The sequence below is a fragment of the Furipterus horrens genome, unplaced genomic scaffold (genome assembly GCF_987537825.1).
Source record: "Furipterus horrens unplaced genomic scaffold, mFurHor1.1.pri manual_scaffold_6, whole genome shotgun sequence".
Lineage (NCBI taxonomy): Eukaryota > Metazoa > Chordata > Mammalia > Chiroptera > Furipteridae > Furipterus > Furipterus horrens.
The window spans coordinates 160,461,054-160,482,515 of NW_028327176.1; the positions used below are offsets into that span (position 1 = coordinate 160,461,054).

The following is a 21,462-nucleotide window of genomic DNA, read 5'->3' on the forward strand; positions in this document are numbered from 1 at the left end:
TTTTGATGTTTAATTATTTTTCTTACAGAATTAAAACTTTACCCCTGAATATGCAAAGCAAGAACTGATATGTGGGAAACTATCAATAGATTTCTAAGGTAGATGGTGTTTCTACTGAAGTTTAAGCCTAACTTAGTTTTGAGGCATATAAGTAAGCATGTTTCTAGTCATATAAAAAATGAGAACTCTATTTCTATATATAATTTGACAACTAAATGTATGTAAAATATACATATGCACACACACGCACACACATAAATATATTCAAACTTTAGTCCAAAGGCTTCATTGAGAAGTTTCAGGAATGGGATCTTTTATATTCATTCCATCTTTATCAGTGCTTTAATTTTTCACTATAATTATAATTGTCTAATAATAAAGTATCTGGTTTAAATATTTGTCACTCGAGCCCTTCATTTTCGCCTCCCCATACAAGCACTGCAGAAACATAGAATCAAAAAGTCCCCACTCTGAGTTGCTGAGGTAGACTGCCTGACATTTGACAGGCAGCACTGACTTTTCAGGATTGTTGATTTTATCAGAAATGTAAATTTTGGTAAGCCTGGGAGGGGCAGCTTCATTAGTAAGTTTTCAATGTCATCAACACTCTGTTATCCAGAGAAAAACAGGCTGATCCAAATTTCAGCATGCATTTGCTTAAGTCAGAAAAGGGAAGCATTGGAGATCAATGTTGTTTATGAAACTGCTCTATGTTCATACAATGTAAAGAAAGAAATCTACTCAATTAATAAATCCTATTCTTTTTACTAATTCAATTTATAAATCTGAATTCTTTTCAGAAGGCCTCTATTTTAAATACTTTGCAAGTTAGAAGCTGAATATCACTGATTTTTACTTTGCCACTTTATCTCATTATTATCACATTTGCTTCTTCAGACTATAGATGCCTTACATTGCAATAAAGATTACTATTATTATTGTAGGTAGTGGTATTTTGCATTTGCTACATGGTACTCACTAAGCAAGTGCATAATATACATTTATCTATGTTTTATTTATAAAATATTAAATATTCATTTGTTTACTAGCTCTCTAGCCCTATAGAATATGAACTTTATGAATTATGATGTGAATTTGTATTTTCTCTGCTATATAATAGTTCCTAGATCAATGTTTTGTACAGAATAGCAATCAATACACATTTGCTGTAAAAATGAACAAATTATATTATATAACCCTCACATACCACTCTTATACAGTAAAATTTTAATTACACTCAAATCACAGATAACAATACTGAGGCTTAATAATTTGTCTAAGCACATACTCCCTAGTAAGTGGCAAAACTGGTGTTTAAATTCTGATTTTTTTTTCCAAAATCCAAACCCTTAAATATTCCCAAGCAGACTGTTTTAAGTAACATTGCCACAGGTGGAATTAAAAGCTTTTAAGCATTTTGTACATTACAAACTATGTAGTAAGCCAGTTTCTATACTTTATGGGTCACTTGTATTTACCTGGATTATATTACCCAGACAAATTACTAACAGTATCATCAAGATTGTAATTGGCATGTAAAATATGGCCACTGAAATTTCTATTTATTTCAGCCAGTCATGAATCATATAAATGAGTTTCCTAAATGAAGCTGGTTAAACTAAATAAACAGACTGAGCCTTGACAGATAGTAGATAGCTGTGTCATACATACAGAGTTGTATTCAATATTTAATGATGTGAAGATTTCACACATAACAACAGCAGGTCATCAGACTTATTTCTGTAAAGTATGTGAAGGAACTTAAGCAGTGTTATCCCTAGTCAACTCTGTGTGAGCATTGGTCTGGAGAGGGGGTCTGGAAAGTATGGTAGCTAAAGACACATGTTATACTGCCAGGCATGAGTCCTGAATTCACCTCAGCTGACTGTATGAACTGGGCACAACACTTTCAGTACTTCAAGTTTTACATGAAATAAATTGTTATAAAAATTAAATTAAACATTACATGTGAATCACTTTAAAAGAGTGTCAGACACAAAGCAAACAGTGCATGCTTTTCTCTTTATTAATATTTTAAATTATTTTCTTATACTTTCCATAATGTTAAATAAGATATATTTAAATAGAATATATATTTATGTAAAACAGTTATATTTAATAAAAAAGTAACATTCATAAATTTATTCTAAGCTCATAAATTTTACATAATTTGAGTAATCATTTAAATATGATTACGCAATTTTATTGTGGTCCTCATCCTATTACTTTTAAAAATATGGGGTGCAAAACACATGCACTTTCACATTTTAATTTCTGCACGAGGCTTTATTGGGTGGGATGGAGAACTACTGTCATACTAGGTAGCTTGACTCCATGATTTGGGATTTGGTAGAACCTTCACTGAACCCATGTTTCTTTTCTTAAACACATCTTAAGAGAAATTTGTTTTGCAGATACTCAGTCTGTGTTAATAGATAACATTTGATTTTATCTACTGTGGACGTATTACGTACTTTAATATGTAATGTGTAGATAAATACAATGGTGAGAAAGACAAGATTTGACTACCTTTAAGTTTGATTTGTAACTTCTTCAGTTCACAGACTTCCAAAACAAGAAAGTGTTCTCAGTTTGAGTGAGGTCACACAGAGAACCACTACCTGACATTTCCTACTGTACAAATTTTCATCTTATCTGCATCAACATGTCTTTACTCAAATATTTTAAGTACTATGTAATATTCTTTCCTCTTTATAAAGTATATTCACATATTTTTGAAACTTCAAGCATCCTCTATTCTCCCCTTTTTCCTACTTGAGTTTCTAAAACAGGGTCATATGTGTTTATAAATTGAGGAATCCCTCCACCCATAAAAAGGGGCAGGGTGATGGTGTTCTTATGCTGTTTAGCAACCTCATCTAAATCAAGGAAGTACAGAGATAGGTTTTTGTTTGTTTGTTTATTTATTTGTTTTTGATAGCGCAGTTGGAAAAAAGCAGAAAGACACAAATCAACCCGAACAACAACAAAATCCCTCAGTTAAAATTTATTTCCTTTATTAGACAAATGTTCTAATGTGAGGCATTTAAAACTCTAAATTTCAATTTTTCTCTTATGAAATTAGAACAATGATTATCTAATGTATCTGTGGCTATCATTAGATTGAATAAGTAATTTCTGAACATTCATGTGCTAGTATCTAAATAATAGATATCCATTTATCGGATAAAAAAATCTGGTATGCCAGGTCTAAGGCAGCATGAGAGCTCACTACACTTTTCCTCTGCCAGCATTTTTCTAAGTACTGTACGATTTAGGGGATAGAATTGTATCTTGCTCATTTAGCCTTAGAACCTAAAATATCCACAGAATATTATATCAACACTTAAAATTATTATTGATACAAAACAATTTAAATTGTGGTTTTAAAATGTCAATAAAACTAAATTTATAAGCTTCACTTTTAGATGGTTTAGACCAATATAAGAGATGAAATCCCTGTCCCATTAAGTAAAACCTTGTGTAGGTGGAAAAGCACACTAGAACCTACTCACCAGACATTCAACATTTCTGCACATTATCTTCTTATTTTTATATTTAGTTGTTGCGACTATCAATACAACTAGCAGATACAACTATCTAGAGTAGCTAAGTGAATTAACTAGTTTGTAGCTGCTTATTTTAAAGCTGAAGCTAGAGTCTCAAGCTACTGAGCACAGTGCTTTTTCCATAACACTTATGCACACACACAAACACTCCCTGCCCAAACACGTTTTCTATGTGTCTGTGTTTCTCTCTCTCTCTCTCTCGCGTCTGATTCCCATTGGTTCAACAAGAAAAAACAATCATGCTCTATAAACTTCTATATCTGTAGTTCTAAAATGCCTCCAGTTTGTAATGCAAACACTTAATTCCTGACTCGGTCCTTTACGCCTAAATTTTGATTCTGCAGTTCTCCCTGGGCAAGATTCCCGTAGGAGTTTGGTGCTCCCAAATAAAGTTTACTGAGCGGACAGAGTGGACAATAAAAGCACTAAATGAGCCAGTGGGCATTCTCTCATTGCAGCACAGAATAAATGCCTACATTTTCCTGACTCTTCTGTCATTTCATTTTTGTGATCCTTTGTCTCTTATACATGTAAATACAGTGTACCACAGATCTGATAGTGTCGCTTGCCCCTTACCGACTCTCTTATGAATCGCTGTGTGTGCCTCATTATTCTTTCCTTCCCTGAAGCATCAACATGAAGAATACGCATTGAAATAAGTAAGAAATAACTGAAGGAGGTTGAACATAGTGTAGGTCGCACAGAAAAATAGTCATGCGGAACAAGGTTCAGCAATGTTATTTGAAGATAGCAGGATGGCTGGTTGGGTATATTTCAGGTAGTGAGCCAGTTCTCGTTAAAGCATTCAATGGATGCAGAAAGCTGTGCAAAAATCTCTTGTGCAGGTAAATAAGCAGACATTTTTTGGTTTTTCCTTATCTAGGAAGAGCTGCTCTTTAACTAGACTTGTTTCCAGGTGCATTAGCTAGAATATTCAATTAAATTAATAAAAGGTTTAGGTTTAGGGATACTTTTATATCTGGTTCAAAGATGTAAAAATAATAGATGACCTTATATGAAAGATAATATGTTCAAATTATTTAAGTGAACAGGACAAATAGAAAGGTTTATTACTACATTTTAAAAAATTCCCTGCAAGAAGAGAAGCATGTCTGAACATTTACATAAGGTATCCTGGAGTGACAAATAAAATGAACATGCAGAGTGACAGTGACTCACTCATTCTCTCACTCAACTCTGCCCCGTTTAGTGAGGACTTAAATGGAAAGGATATTAAGGAAGGGATATTGGGCTTTGTATTTACTATTGTCCATATGTTCTATATATGGATAGTTGTGCATTTATTATCATTGTACCTTTGTTTTGGAGAATGGGAATAAAAATTCGCAGTGCTTGGATTCATTTATTTGGTAAAGCTAATGATTATAGAGAAAACTCTGGCAAACTCAATTACTTTTCTTACCAACACATACCCCTTTTTAGTCTATCAGCTTTGCAGTTTGGTGTGATGGACACAATCAAAAAAGTGTTAGGCTGTAAGTTGCTGCTCAGAGCGGAAGTGCTGCTGTTACTGGTACAACTTTCCACTTAAACAATTTCTTTTTTAGGAATGAGTAACAATGGATTTATAAAGGCACATACTAACATTTTATACCCTAGAATACGAATCTTTTTAATCAGAAAATTATCTGTAACTTTTCTTCATCCTACCAAATATAATAAAAAATATTATGAAAAAAATCCTTTGATGTTAGGATAAGTTTTGCTCATATATTCCAATACTGAAGAAAAAAAGACAGTGAGATTATTTTATAGTACTTAAAGTTCTGATACAAAGTAGCTAATCCAGCTTTCTGCATCAATTTCTTCACTGTTGACATGACTGTTATAATATTTTCTTCTTAAAATTCCTCAAAGCATAATTAAATCATATCAACAAATAATTAGAAGCAGGGCACAAAAAACTGAAAACAATTATACAAAATTTAAAAACTAATGTGGATTATTAGATCAGGTATTGTAGATGAAGTATTTGATTTTTAAAGCAATATTTTTGCAAATACTAAAATTTCTTAGGGGATGACAATATCATAAGCAAAGAGACTATATATGATTTTCAATATTATTTGGGAAATGTAAAATATTCAGAATAGTGAACCAAACATATAAATTAACTGGTTTTGTTTATAAGAATCTCTGTAATATCAGTTTAGAAAATTAGGACATTACATAACAATAAAACTGAAACTTTTCAGAAAAAAAATCTTAATTCTTTTTATGTCAATTATTGGACATCAGAATATTTGTGATCATTAGTTATAGCAATATAGAAACATGGGTTAAGTTCAGACATTACTTTTCTTCATACAATTTAGAATGTGGGGTTATATTTCAACCTGAGGGTTGTATTATGTTCTTTATTTTCTTTGAATGATGATTTTGTGGTCCCTTTACTAGACCCCATTTTCCCTCTCAGCACTCCAGTCAAGTTTTTACTTTGGTCACTCATGACATCTGCCCCTCAGTGCGGGTAGGGATATTCCTGAACAAGTCACCCACCTGCAAGTGACTTATCTCAGGTCCGTGGATGAGAGGTTGAGTCTATTTCCTCCAATCCGCCTTCTGTATGCAGTTTCTCATAAACTGTAGCCGCAGAAAGATGCTGGCAGTAACTCTTTCCAGCATTTTTTCTTAAATGGTATCTCCACTGCAGCACATGATTAATTGCACTGAGACTGGCTTAAAATCCCTGCTTATTGCAATATGCATTATTGCCTCAACCAAACTTCTCATCAGCTCTGCTGCTTAAACACTCAAAGCCCAGCACACATGCAGCTTTATTCCGGCTAATTGCTTTGTGTTTCTTTTTGTTTTTCCTCCATATGTATTTCCCTTTCTTGCACTACCTATGTCTCTTTTATTTATCCATATATTTTATCTCTCGTTGTAAGGATATGGAGAAAAGATAAGGCATCAAAGCAGGAATATAAGTTTTATTTTCCCTGGTAAATGAAACTTTAAAAAGCCATTCTTTTTCCCACCATAAAATTACTGAATGAGATTCAGTAATTTAGTCAGGTGATAGGACCTGACTAAAAATTTGTATTTTAACTCAATGTGAGATTTTAGTGCATAGCTAGATTTTAGAACATAATTTGGAATATGTGTCTACATAATTTAACATGCTATAGATATACAAACCCACAATTCCATTTCATACCAAATAGATAAATTTAACATTTTTATTGAAAAGATTGATTAATCAGATCCTTTTTTTTTAATTTTTTTTATTTTGGTTTTTCAATTACAGTTGTCCCCTTTTCCCCTAATTTCTCTCCCCCACCCAACCCACCTCATTTTCCCCTAATTTCTCTTCCCCACCCAAAGATCCTTTTTTATTGTGGTGAAAAAATAAATAAATGAGATCTGTTCTCTTAAAAAATGTTAAATGTACAGCATTTTAATCTGTAGGCACAATATTGTATGGCAAATCTCTAGAACTCTTTCACTTTTAAATAACAAACTTTTTATCAATTGAACAACTCTCCACTTACCCCTTTTGTAGCCCTTGGTAACCACCACTCTACTTTCTGCTTCTATGAGTTTGACTATGATAGACACCTCATGTAAGTGTACCATTCAGTTGTTTGTCCTTCTGTGACTGGCTTATTCCATTTAGCTTACATCCTTAATTAAGGTTCATTCAAGTTTCCACACATTGCAGAATTTCTTTCTTTTTAAAGATTCAGTAATATCCCATTATATATATATATATATATATTTTTTTTTTTCTTTATCCCTTCATCTGTCAATGCTCAGGTGGGTTGTTTCCCCATCCAGGTTGTTGTGAATAGCTCTTTAATATCCTGATTTCAGTTTACTTGGATAAATACCCAGAAATGAGATTGCTGGGTCATATGGTAGTTCTATTAATTTTTGTGGAATGTTCATACTGTATCCATAGAGGCTGTACCATTTTACATTCCCACTACCAATGCACAAGGGTTCTAATTTCTCTGTATCTTCACCAATTCTTGTTGTTGTTACTATCATTATTATTAACAGGTGTGACATGATACAGAGAAGGAAAACTCTTGACTCCAAAAAACCTCCGCTGCCTTGCGGCATACCTCTTCAGGGGAAAGGCTAAGGGAGTAAACCCCGACAGAAAATCCGGAGCCAGAGTCCCTAAGGCGGTTTGACGTTGTAGTCAACACCGGCAACTCCTGCGGCACACCTGAAGCCAAGCTGTATTGACTCCGTCTTTCCCTTGGATCCTTCAGCTGCGAAGAGAGGGGGGGTCTGCTGCATGGGCAACAGCAGACCCTCCATATCACCCTGCCCAGGCTCTGTAGCTTCAGCTTCACTGGAGAGGACACTCCAGCGACATCGCAAGATGTCGATTCAACACGGGAGGAGACAGATACCGTGTCACTCCCGAGTCGGACTGCACAGCCATTCTCGGCGGTGCAGATAGACTCTTAAGAAGCTACACCATCGTCTCTCGAGACGGATGGCTGCTGCCTGCCGACATGATAACACAATGTGATTTTTATTTGCATTTTCCTGATGGTTAATAATGTTGAGCTTATTTTCTTATACTCATTGACCTTTGTATGTCTTTTTTTGAGAAATGTCTACTAAGTCTTTTGCCTAGTTTTTAATCCATTTCTCACTTTGCTGTTGAGTTATAGGAGTTCCTTATATATTTCGATATGATGTGGTTTGCAAAAATAATTTTTTTTTCAATTCATAGGTTGCACTGTTTATTGTTTACTTTGCTGTGCAGAATTTAAGCTGTTAATCCATTTTGAGGTATTTTTTCTTTTTTCTTTTTAATGTACAGTGTAAGATAAGGATCCAATTTCATTCTTTTGCATGTGAGCATTCAGTTCTTCCTATACCACTTGTGTGAAAAACTAGCCCTTGTCCATTGTGTATTGGTACTTATATAAAAGATCAGTTAACCATATACTTCTGGGCTTTTTTTTCCCCTAATTTTCTTTTTAGATGGTTAATTGTAAGTGCTTAGAAATTCAACTGATTTTTGTATGTTGATTTGATATCACTAAACTTTACTGAACTCATTTATTAGTTCTAACAGTATTTTGGTGGAATCATTAGGGTTTTCTACATATAAGATCATGTCATCTACAAAGAAAGATAATTTTACTTTTTCCTTTTTATTTGAATGCCTTTTATACTCTTTAATTGCCTAATTTCTCTGGCCAAGTCTTCCAATACTATATTGAATAGAAGTGGTAAGAGTAGAATCCCTGTCTTGTCCTTGATCTTAGAGAGAAAGCTTTCAGTTTTCTTACCACTGAGTATGATTAGCTATGAACATTTTTATGTATTGCTCTTAATATCTTGATAATTTTTTATTACTAGTTTGTTGAGAGTTTTTAATTGTAAAAGAATGCTGAATTTTGTCAGTGCTTTTTCTGTATATTTTGAGAATTTTATCTTTCCTTCTGTTAATGTGGTGTATCACAATAATTGATTTTCATATGGAATCATCTTTGCATTCCCCCAAAAGAAAAGCCATTTTATCATGATGTATAATATTTTAAGGTGCTGTTAAATTTAGTTAACTTATTGTTTTGGGTTTTTAAAAATTTATTATTTAATTTAAGTATATTTGGTATTCAATTTTACATTGGTTATATTAGTTTCTGGTGTACAATATAATGATTTGACATTTCCATACATTACAATGTAATCACTCTACTAATTCCAGTGATCATCTGTCACTGTGTAAACTTATCACAATATTATATACTATATTTTCCTTTTCTCTTTCCATGCATTCCTCCATTGTTTCCTTTCTGGTAGCCATCCCTTTGGTCTGTTTCTATGAGTAAATATCTACTGTTTTGTTGAGGATTTGCATCCATGCTCACTAGGTTTGTTGGTCTATAATTTTTTCTTTTAGCATCCTTACATGGTTTTGATATCAGGGTAGTGATGCCCTCATAAAATAAGTTTGGAAGTGTTCGCTGCTCTTTAATTTTTTGGAGGAGTTTGAGAAGAACTGGCATTGACTTTTCTTCAAATGCTTGATAGAATTCATTGGTGAAGCCATCTGGTTCTGAGCTTCACTTTGTTAAGGAAGCTTTTTTTTTCTTCTTTTTCTTTCTTTCTTTTTTTATTTTTATAGAATTTTTATTTTGTTTTCCAATTACAGTTGTCCCATTTGTTAGGAAGCTTTTGATTACAGAATCATTCTCTTACTCATTACTAATCTTGTAAGATCTTGCCCTTCTTTATTATTTATCTTGGTAAGTTGTACATTTCTAGAAATTTATTTGTTTCTTCTAGGTTATCAAATATCTTGCCTATTAAATGCTCTTTAGTAGTCTCTTATGATTTTATTTATTTATGTGGCATTAGGTTTAATTTTTTTTCTTTCAATTATAATTTTATTTATTTCATTCTTCACTGTTTTTTGTTTGTTTATCAACTTTGTTTATCTCTAAAAACACCCTGACTTATATGTTTGTACATTTTTCTATATTTTTAAATTTCTGCTCTAATCATTATTATTTCTTTTCTTTTGCTAACTTTGGGCTTGATTTGTTCTTTTTAAAATTTCTTCAGGTATAAAGTTAGACTGTTCATTTGACACCTCTTTTCTTTTTTTAATGTATGTGTTCATTGCTATAAACTCTATAAAGTACTGCTTTTGCCCCATCCCGTGTTTTGTTATGTTATGTCTTCATTTTCATTTGTTTAAATATATTTTCTAACTTCCTTTTTTATTTCTTTTTTGAGGCATTGGTTTTTACAAAAGCATGTTTTTTAATTTTACATAGTTTTGATTTTTTTCATTTAAGTGTACATATCTGGTACTTTTTTCAGTGGACACCCAATGAAGGCATTTGAGAAAGTATTTACTTTTAACATGACAAAAATTTTCTTTAATTGATTTATCTTTTAGTAAGGATTTGCTTGTATTGTGACTGTTCTGATATATATAATATATCAGATATATATAATATGGCATTGACCCCCTTGAAAGAAAGAAAGCTTAATGTGACAATATTTCTGGAAATTCAAAATGGAAGTCATTTTGCATATTATAATTAAACTTTTTTTTTTGTCAGAATATCCAACAACTTTAATTCACATTCAGTATCACAGGCTTGAATTTAGGTTGTTTGGGGAAAAAATGATGAGATTTAATTCATAAAATTTCAAGTGAGATCATTGTCGCTTTAAACGGTAAAATAAAAAGACTAGTTAAATATTTTCATGTAGTTATTTGAAGCCTCAATTTCTAAAAGAAATAATAGAACAACATTTAAACTAATAGCTTGGTTTTGGTTATTGCATTTAATTGACATTTTATGCAAACCTTTGTCTACACACACTTGTCATTAAAAATTAGGAAGAAATGACATAATAAAATAAAAATTTAGTATTGGTCAAATAGAATATAACTTTTAAAATATGTTTTGTCTAAAATGCTTCCTTTCCCACCACCATTATTTTTGACCATGAACTGGCTGGTGCCAGACTGACCATGAGAAGTGCAATGACAGAAAGATAAAAGAAGGCAGAGTAAAATCTTAGGTTGATATTTTCAATGATCAAAGACCGAAATGAACACCAAGTATTTTTAATGGAAACAAATTGTTTTTCATTTGTATATGTAGTCCATATACATTTATTTTTGGGGAAAAATTTTAACTGAACTTTCTAAATGTGGATATTTATAATATTCCTGTCTGTTCCTCATTTTTGATATTTGTATCAGCAAAGGAATTATAACATCATTGCATGATTAAATTAATTAATGGCATCAAATCATTTCCATTTAGATTGCTATGTAAATATCCATTACAATCAACAATTAGATCTTGTTAAAAAATTTTAGTTTTTCCAAAATAAATTAATATTTAATCTTCAGCATTAATTAATTATTTGAAATATATAGTAACATTTCTCTGCCTATTAGACTCTTCAGATAACATGTAATAATCCTTTTGTAAGGTAGAGTATCCGAATTAACATATTATGCCAGAGTAATATAAAATTGCTTATAACAGCAAAATAACTCTTATCATCTGCAATTGTAAAGATATAGTTTTAGATATGATAATACATTTCTGAAGTAAAATATGAATATTTTAATATATATATCATTTTGCTCAGAAATAATGCCTAAATCAAAGATACATTTAGATGTAACTTTTGGGTAAATTTCTGTATTCAAGTTAGCTTGCAGTAGACTAATGGGGAAAGTAGAAATATTGCTTATTTTGAAGTTACAATAGGTTTAGCATTAAGTTTTCTTATGTATATACTTGAATCCATGTTGCCTTTTAAAAATTCAAGTACATGTGTGGACTGAGAAAAAAAGATTATGTTGTGCTCTGGTATTTCATTAAACAACAATTTTGTTTACCTTAAAGTTAACTGCAAAGTTAGGAAAATATGATTAAGAGTGTGGCTTTTATACATTGTTATATCATGAGCTAACGGGGACTCTCTGTGCATTCTTTATTTCTCTGATTGACTCCCTGTCAGCTTTCTTTTTCCACAGTTCTGCCATCTCTCTCACAACTCCAACACATATTTATACAAGTTAATAAAAAGTATTTTTTTATAAAGTATTTTTTAAATAAATAAAATAGTGCCAGTAAGTTGGAATTTTTACTACTAAGTATCTGTATATTGATGTTGGGAAAAGTCATTAAGATGTTACTACTGGTTTGACCCTTGAACTCCACCAGGGCAACTAGAAGCTCCCCATTCTCTCTCCTGTGCCTGGAATGTACTCTATGCTTGCCTTCCCCCAGTGAGAAGCTGCCCAAGGACACAACTTTGAGATGATAATGTGCTGATGAGACTATCTGGACTGGGTGCATGATTAAAGTCTATGAAGTCTATTTGTATGTGACTAAACCTAGTGCAGGCCTATATATCAACTTAATATTCTGGCAGGCTGGTGGAGAAATCTACTCATTTTACGGCCAGTCAAGACCAGCCTTTTAAATAATTTCCTTTGTTTATTAAACCTGCCTCTTGCTAATCTGGAGTGGTCTGTCTTTCTTCAATCTCCCCGTGCCCTCCATTTACAAAGGGCCAATTTCATATTTCACCCAGGGAGCTCCCATCCAAATTTGCAAAGCAATAATTGGTCAATATTTCATGCAGATCTTCAAGGTAAATGTAGAACCATGCTCTATTTCTAACATTCATATGGTAGGTATATTTTATAATTTCACTAGTTCACAAATATGTTCATTTTTACAACAAGAAATATTAGGCAATTTTGCCCATAGAAAATACTGGGATTAATTAGAAACTAAATGTATTACATTGAACTTAGCACATTTACTAATGTCTTCGGGGACATAACTTGATGTATAGCATATCAAAATCTTCATTACTCCAAGACTAGTATAATGGGGAGACAGGAGATCCCATAAGATGCAAAGGCAAGAGCCCAGTCTTGATTAAGATCAGAATTTTAATATTGCCTCTGTTGGAAATTACAACCACTTTGAAAAGTTTCTTTACTATTCACTTTATTTATTCATAAGATAAGGATAATGGACAACAGTTTATCTCTGTTTCTCCTAGCCATAAAATTTGCTTAGGATTTTACTGTTTTAAACTTAAAGTATGTCAAAATATCACAAATTTTAAGTATTTTTTTTTATCATAAGTCTGGTTTCCATGGTTATTCCTAGTAAGATTCACTTTAGGATTATAAAATGTGTATTTCCCACTCTAGACTGATAAAATCAGAATAGCATATGCGTTTTTAAAACTTTTTCGATATTTTTGACATAGTTACTCTTTCCTTTGTGGTTTCATAGTGCAGCTTAAAATTTTATGATTGGAAATGCCTTTCTCTATTTGCACAAAAACATCTGAGGGTATATGAAAGTTATAGTTTGAAAGCATTATAAAGAAATGATATGTTACTTTGTTGTGCATAACTGAATATTCAATAGGCAGATCAATGTTTTTTCACATTTGATTATATGACATTACCTTTTTCCTTTAGGGAAGCAGGCAACTTCACTTCTTTCTCCTTAATAGGCTCTGGAAAGAAATATTGAGCATTTATTTTAAGCCAAGATAAAAAAATTGAGAACACAAATAGAACGGAATCAGTGATTTATCAGTAAAGTGAATGCATGGAAATGATATGATGTTTTCTTTCAAAAATAATTTAAATCATACAGAGACAAAAATACAACAATATAGAGAACAATAAGCCGTTCTGTGATTATTTTTATTTGAAATGAATGTAAACTTTCAAAAAGTTACAATGTATTTGTTCATCTAAGAGGGCAGGCATTTGGATGGATAGGAACTTATTTTATCTGTAAGTTTTAAAAACACATGGCCAGAGGTGGGGGTTGGTGAAAAAACCCTGCATAGATTATGTAATAAATTTCAAGAATAAGATTGAAATAAAATAAGAGAGACACTTTCTTCTATGAACTCCCAATTTCTTAAAAATGTGGTCCTTGTTTAAAGTAAATCAAGTAAAACTTTATTTATTCTACCAGGTGTAAATACAAAGTGATTTTGATCATATTATGGGTTCCAGACAAGTATGTAGGCAATATCTTGAACAATATTAAATGTTCTCAACAAACTACATATTAAAAAAAGTATTTTCTGCCTCTGCAACATTAAATCTCACTGTCCATTTTGCTGACCAACATGACTTTTAATACAGTGGGAAAAGAAGAAAGAAAGAAATACATACTTTCACTTCTTTTCTGCATTCCCACCTAATGGTTTTGGGTGGGAATGCAGAGGATATGATGATAGCACCTGTTTTGATATGGCATTCAAATGATCACTTCGAATTAATTGAGTCCAGGTGACTTTGGATAGTATCAAGAATGGATTTAGGAGTTCTATTGAAAAAGCTATGTCCCTCAAAGCAAGATTTTCTAGATAGATAACCAACAGCCTTAAATATCCATATGTTTGTAAAATTTTTAAAAATAGCTGTGGTGGAATAGAAATGTTTGTGTTTATATTTATTGTGCAAAGTATAAATGAAGCCAATTTCTTTTTCTATACTTTAGCATGAAAAGATGAAATCAAGAGCTATGGGTTAAATCAACACACTTTGAAAATCTTCGTTCATTTTTCTTTCAAGCCAAATGAGGGTTATTTGCTGCTTTTGCTTTTCTCAGCTAAATCAAAAGAATTAATATGTTGTGAAGTGAGAAGTGGTGGTAGGGACAGATTCCCAGTGGGGTGGAAGCGCACAATTCCTGGAATTTCAGGATTCAATATTAAGCATGCTTATTTAAATGGGTGAGTATGTATATGTTAGTGTGAGATGAATGTAGTCATAAAATACAAGGCCTAGTGAAAAGAACCCAAGAGACAGATTTGACTTTCTAGAGAAAGAAGGAAGGAGTAAATTAACAGCTATGCTTTTACAGAATATTTGAAGGTCATAAACCCATCACCTTAAATATGAAAAAACTTCTCATAAAACATAAGTGATTTTCATTTCCAAGTTTGCTAATGGGAAGATGGATTCTGTTTCCAGGCTGGGTCATCTCGTGCATTGACCTTCCTGTAGCTCATTTTCTCTCAGCTTCTTTTTTGACTTCAAGATGTTTTAACAATGTAGGATGTCTACAGACTAATCTGAGCAGTCTCTAATTACCCAAGCAAGTGAGTAACATATCAAATCTGATGAAAACTATGGAGATAAATTTACATAGAAATTTTGGACTTCTGTATTAGAAAGTCCTGATATTATTGGCTTGGGTCAGTTTAAATCATTTTTTCAACTCATTGGTCTTGCTTGGTAGGAGATAAGCTATGGAGAACACATTTTTTGTGTATTGTTTTTATAAATATAGTAGTTTCTTTGCATTTGTCTAGGAGCCCTCAGGTAGGCTTATGAATCTCGATTATTATTAGAATCTGGAACATATTTAAATTGCTGTGATAGAAATTGGAACTCTCAAATAATCTGGGCAAGGAGGATGGGAGGGAGAAAATGTTCACAAAGAAATAAAAAGATTATTTCAGATTTTCCTTTTCCCTACACTGCCCCAGAGACACAGGCAGTAATGAACTAGGGTGAGTGTCCATGATGAAGTACAGATCACTGCGGATTATCCTCAAAGTCCTCAGACAACTTAGCCCATCCTTAGCTCTAGCTTTTGGTTGATTAGCAAGAATGGTCAAGACAAAGCATTAGGAAGACAAAATAAGTTGGGGGATCGTTATGTCATAGTCCTGAGCAACAGAATGTTCAAGAAGATAAGCATTGTTGAACATTCACTGATAGTTAGAGCCAAACATACACAGGCCTGTGTCACAAATTATACAATAATTCCTGTGTCTGTCACACTAATCCAATACCACAGGAACCTAAGTGTGTTGTTACTATTGCATTCTTAACAGAGGAGGAATTAATTTATCTCTTTGTTGCCTTGTTTGGGTTCAGTTTGCAGTTCATCAGTCCATAGATGAATCTTGGATCCTCAGATAAGTCAGACCAGCAATAAGAAGCAAGTAGTGACATAGTGTAGGGGGGGATGACAGAAGGAACATAACCAATAACGGGGATTACTAACAGGATTGTCTGGATTCTGGGTGACCATGGCCACATAGACAAAGCTCTGTCCCTGTGAGTGTGTTGAGAGGATTTAGGCTTGTCCCCTCATCCAGCGGTGTCAGCAGCTGGGTCAGCAGCAAAAGCCAACAAGACATGTCTTTCTCCGGCTTTTTGTATTTTAAACAATCATCCCTAGATCTTCTCTACACCACTTTAAATAAAGACACAAACCAAATAATATTTTTTTAATGCCTAATTTACTCACGGTGGTTATGTCCCAGGTAAATGTGGCCCCAAATGATTTTTGTGTAATAATCCTGATTTTAGAATTGAAGCATTGCTTCACTATGGGTGGAATCTGTGAGAGACTGGCAATCATAGGCAACCACTTAACTTGCACAGTACAAATAATTTGCAATATACAAAGACTACTTGCAATATACAAAAACTTCAGAGAAGGAATTGGCCTTTAAGACAGTGAAATTGCTACATTCAGATTCTGCCACAGCTCGGCAGCAGCAGGTTTCAAGGAAACATTTTAGAAACAACACTGCGGAAGTTTTTTAAGTCTTTGAAATCTTATAGGTAATCCTGCTAATTTTAAAACATTTTTGTAATGATAAATGATATTCATAAAATAAAGAAAATATGGTAATTAAGTTATTTTAAAATAGCATCTAATTTATGTACAAAAATATATTCTAGGGCATTAATGCAGCTGGAATAAAAAAGAGGTGCATTTTGAATAGCTCTAAATCAATAATTACATGCAGTAAACCCTTTACACATGATATTCTAGTGACTGTGGAGACACCTTGAAAATAGTAGAGGATTAAACATTGATAAAAAGTATTCATTAAGAAATTACCTACAGTTGTGCATTCATAACTGTTATAACAACAATAATAGAAATGACAGGACTCTACTTATTGAAGTGGTCAGTATGGATTTAAATCCCCGAAATAATGTTCTCTAGGACAGAGTTTTACAACTGCCATTTCCAGTTAATTTAGGCTTTGGCACAAGTAGAAACTTTAAGTAGCAGTTTAGATTTTTATAATCATCATTGCCTGAAAAGTAGTTTTGGGATTTTTTTAGATGCTTTTATATTGAACAATAGTAGTATGTGGCTCAAATATTCCTGGGATATAAGTGCATATCAAAATAAATTTACTTTATACTACATTTAGAAAGAGGGAAAGTGTGTATTTTGTTAATTGTGATTTGCAAATCATAAATGAATGTGTGTGTGTGTGTGTGTGTGTGTGTGTATTGTGTGTGTGTGTATAGATTTTTCTGGTAGTATGTTACAATGACACCTCACACAATCAAGGAAAATGTTTTTGTTAATTGTGAGGTAAAATGAGTGCAGGATGAGAAAAAGCCACTTCCAAAGTACAGGTAAGCAAGCACTGCAGAAAACTAAACTAAACTCCTCTGTGGTAAATAAGAAGAGTCACTCCAATAGCTAAGGACTATTTTTTATGCTACATAGCCAATATATCTATATCAAATAGATTTTCCAACTTATGTAATGAACTCTACACTCAAAGCAAAGGTTCCTTGAAGAGTACAAATACAAGAACACAATTTAAAGGAGCAAGCAGTATCTGTGTGAAAATTAAAAGATGGATTATAAAATCTAACAGCCTTGACTTTGGTTCTTCCCTTTGCCTCTAACTTTACAGTGAAACACTGAGTAACTTAATTGATCTGTACCCTAGCTTCCACATTTACAAAAATTGAGATACACAATACAACTTGCTAAAGCAAAATGTGTAAAGTAGATTTCACTGTGTCTGGCAAAGAGCAGATACTCTGCTTCTGCACTTCTCCCACATGATTCACATGTCTTTGTCTGGCTAACTTCTCATCTTTCTCACTTGAATTTAATATAAGTTTTCTTCAGGAAAGTCTACTCCAATTCCCCACATTTAATTAAAATCTTATATTGCACTTTTTTATAGCACATTGTATATCTCCATGATTCTTGTAATTTAAACTAATTATGTCGCTAATACTATAGATATCAGAAGGGCACAGACTATGCTTTTCTTGTGTTCTCAGTGTCTAGGGAGTATGTGTTCTGATTACTGCATACTAGACTCAAAAAAATAATTATTGAATGTGGTACTGATTAGTCCACATAAAAATTAAGGTGAATCACACAAGGTCTTGATGCTTAAGTAGATGACATTTCAATTAAATAATCAGCTAGATAGCTAGATAAATAGATAAGATTATACATATTACAAGTGTATGAATTCAGAAGAGGGGGTTTCAGTGACCATTGAGAAAACTTGATGCTTTACATGGAAATTATTCTCAAAAAGAGGTCTGAGATTTAGATGGACAGAGAGGCGAGTCAGTCCATTCAGAAGAGAAAAATCCCAACAATTAAATAAGAATGGCATTCCTTTTTATAGCAACAAGGAGCTGATAAGATTAAAGCCAATAGAACATGACTAAGAGAGTCTGAAAATAACAAAATTCACTGTTCTGATTCCCCAGTTTTCCTCCCCTTTCCTAGCTTTGTCATCTTTGTTTCTTCAATGATTAGCTAGTGCTTGGAATGACTGTGCACCAAATATATATTTTATGAATGAATAGAAAGAACAGAAGCAGAGCACATGAGGGGAAGCCTTTTCTGTTTTTTTTTTTTTTTTTTTTACTTTCCTTTAAACATTTTTTTACCCTTTCATTATTTAAGAAAAATCCTTTTTCTTTTTTACTTTTCTATTTTTGAAATTATAATTATAGCACTTTTTTTAGGTCATTGTGAACTTTAAGAGACTGGTTGTGGGAGAGGTAAAGAAATATACATTTTCAAACATATCAGGGTGACCTATGAAATTTTGACCCACACATCTGCAAAGATGATAACTAATATACTATGGGCCCATTCAAATATTTTTGTTCATAATTTTTTGTGTTATCTTTTGGCTCTATTTACCTTTATCTTTCAGAAATGAAGAAGTCTTCCCAGATTTTTCTTTTCTAATTTCTGCAAGAAGAATCATGAAAACAAAGGTTACAATGAATAATAGAGATAAAAATGGAAAGTTTCTTAATGTGTTTTGTTTATTGAATCCTAAAAAACCAAAGGGGCTTTGAATTGATATTCAAAATACAGATATATGCTAGAATAGTTTACCCATAAAACATTGAACTAAATATGCAGAAGATATAAAATAAACCCCTGAATTATTATCACAAGGGTCAAATTACGATAAACACAAAATAGGTACAAATATTGGGCTGGCCAAAAAGTACGTTTATTTTTTTCCATAAATGAGATACACATTTTTTATTTTCACCAATAACTATTGCTTTGGATATTTTGAGTATGTCAGCTATCTCCCATATGATATAACATTTATTGTTCTCAATTAATGTTTCAATTGGATCACTATCAACTTCAACTAGTTTACCCAACTCTGGAACATCGTCCAGTGAGAAATCTCCAGCACAAAACTTTGCAAAGCACTTTTTAAAAAAGATTTTTTATTGTTTTTCTATTATAGTGTCCCGATTTCTCCCCATTTTCCCTCCTCTGTCTAGCCCACATCCCACTCCCATAATCAATCCCCACCCTGTTGTTTGTGTCTGTGGATCATTCATACATGTTCTTTGACGAGTCCCTTCCCCTTTTTCCCACCATTGTCTGTCTTCCCCTCCCCTCTGGTCACTGTCAATCTGTTCTCTGTTTCTATGCCGCTGGTTCTATTTCACTCATTAGTTTATTTTGTTCATTAGATTCTTCTTAGAGGTGAGGAATACCATATGAGATCATATGGTATTTGTCTTTCATTGACTGGCTTATTAGCTACTTTTGACATGTTTGGTTAGTCACAGCAACTTCTCCTTAACTTCACAAATATATATATATATATATTTTTGTATTTCAATTGCATTTTTACCTTTCTTGAAATAACAAAGCATCTTATGTCAAAAACTTTATGTACGTTCTTCCATCTTCGATATTAAAATGGCTACACAAAAATTCCCCAATTTTGATCAGTTTTTTTTTTAATGCACACTGATATGACAGCTGTCACAATACAATCTAACAAAATTGTCCCAAATGAAACTAAATACATCTAAGTGCTAGTAGGGCCATCTTATGGGGAAAACAAATGGACTTTTTGGTCAATCCAATAAAATTATGTGCTTTGGAGAAAGAAGGTAGGGTAAACAGTAACACCTAACATTGTCTATTTACTATGTATCACAGGAAATGTCTTCTGTTTTGTCATTCAACATTTACAACAGCACTGTAAGGTAGGTAGGTCCTGTTATTCTTTTTGACTTTCACATAATGAGTGAAGTAACTTTCCCAAAGTCATGTAGCTCTCATATAGGAGACCTGGGATTTAAACTGATGTCTCTCTGAAGTCAACCACAAAGGCACAGGCTCTAGTAGCTGAATGATGGTGTCAGGAAAGGCTTTAGCAGGTGGTACTGAGACAGACCATGGAAGATGGAAAGGAATTAGACCAACAGAGATGAAGTGGAAAGGAAATACATTTTAGGACAGAAGATGGGATAAGGAGGCCTGGACTTTGTGAGTCACCTATAACCAACACAATGCAGTAGAAGTGATGTTGTGACATTCTGAGTTAAAGCAAGAAAAGTCATGCTGCTTCCACCTGATGCTCTAGGAACACTAGCTCTGAGGAAACTGGGTACCATGTAAGTACTCTGACACCACCATGCAGCAGAGGGTACATATGAGGTCTGTCCAGAAAAAGTCCAACCATTGTTAATATACGAGAACAGTTTACACAATGTCAATATAACCTGGTAGCCAAGGAGAGTGGACTGGAGTGGGTATGTGTGAACAATATCAACTTCACTATACTAGTCAGTCAGAGAAGGAAAACTCTGATTCCAAAAAACCTCCGCTGCCTTGCGGCATACCTCTTCAGGGGAAAGGCTAGGGGAGTAAACCCCGACAGAAAATCCGGAGCCGGAGTCCCTAAGGCGGTTTGACGTTGTAGTCAACACCGGCAACTCCTGCGGTGCACCTGAAGCCAAGCTGTATTGACTCCGTCTTTCCCTTGGACCCTTCAGCTGCGAAGAGAGGGGGGGGTCTGCTGCATGGGCAACAGCAGACCCTCCATATCACCCTGCCCAGGCTCTGTAGCTTCAGCTTCACTGGAGAGGACACTCCAGCGTCATCGCAAGATGTCGATTCAACACGGGAGGAGACAGATACCGTGTCACTCCCGAGTCGGACTGCACAGCCATTCTCGGCGGTGCAGATAGACTCTTAAGAAGCTACACCATCGTCTCTCGAGACGAACAGCTGCCGACGACGAGATACTAGTCAGTAGGGGTAGTAGCCACTGTTGGGTGTGCGTGTGCACT

At 33.4% G+C, this 21,462-nt stretch overlaps 1 long non-coding RNA gene across 2 annotated transcripts in view; it reads right to left on the reverse strand.

The window, feature by feature from the left end:
* Positions 1-13,534: 13,534 nt before the first annotated feature.
* The window catches only part of LOC150007707 (uncharacterized), a 62,060-nt gene continuing 54,132 nt past the window's right edge, over positions 13,535-21,462 (reverse strand). For both annotated transcript variants that reach the window (XR_016511648.1, XR_016511647.1), the window contains exons 9-10: positions 19,046-19,096; positions 13,535-13,589 (exon numbers count right to left, since the gene is read on the reverse strand). This is a non-coding gene — a long non-coding RNA (uncharacterized LOC150007707). The remainder of the gene's footprint in view (positions 13,590-19,045; positions 19,097-21,462) is intronic.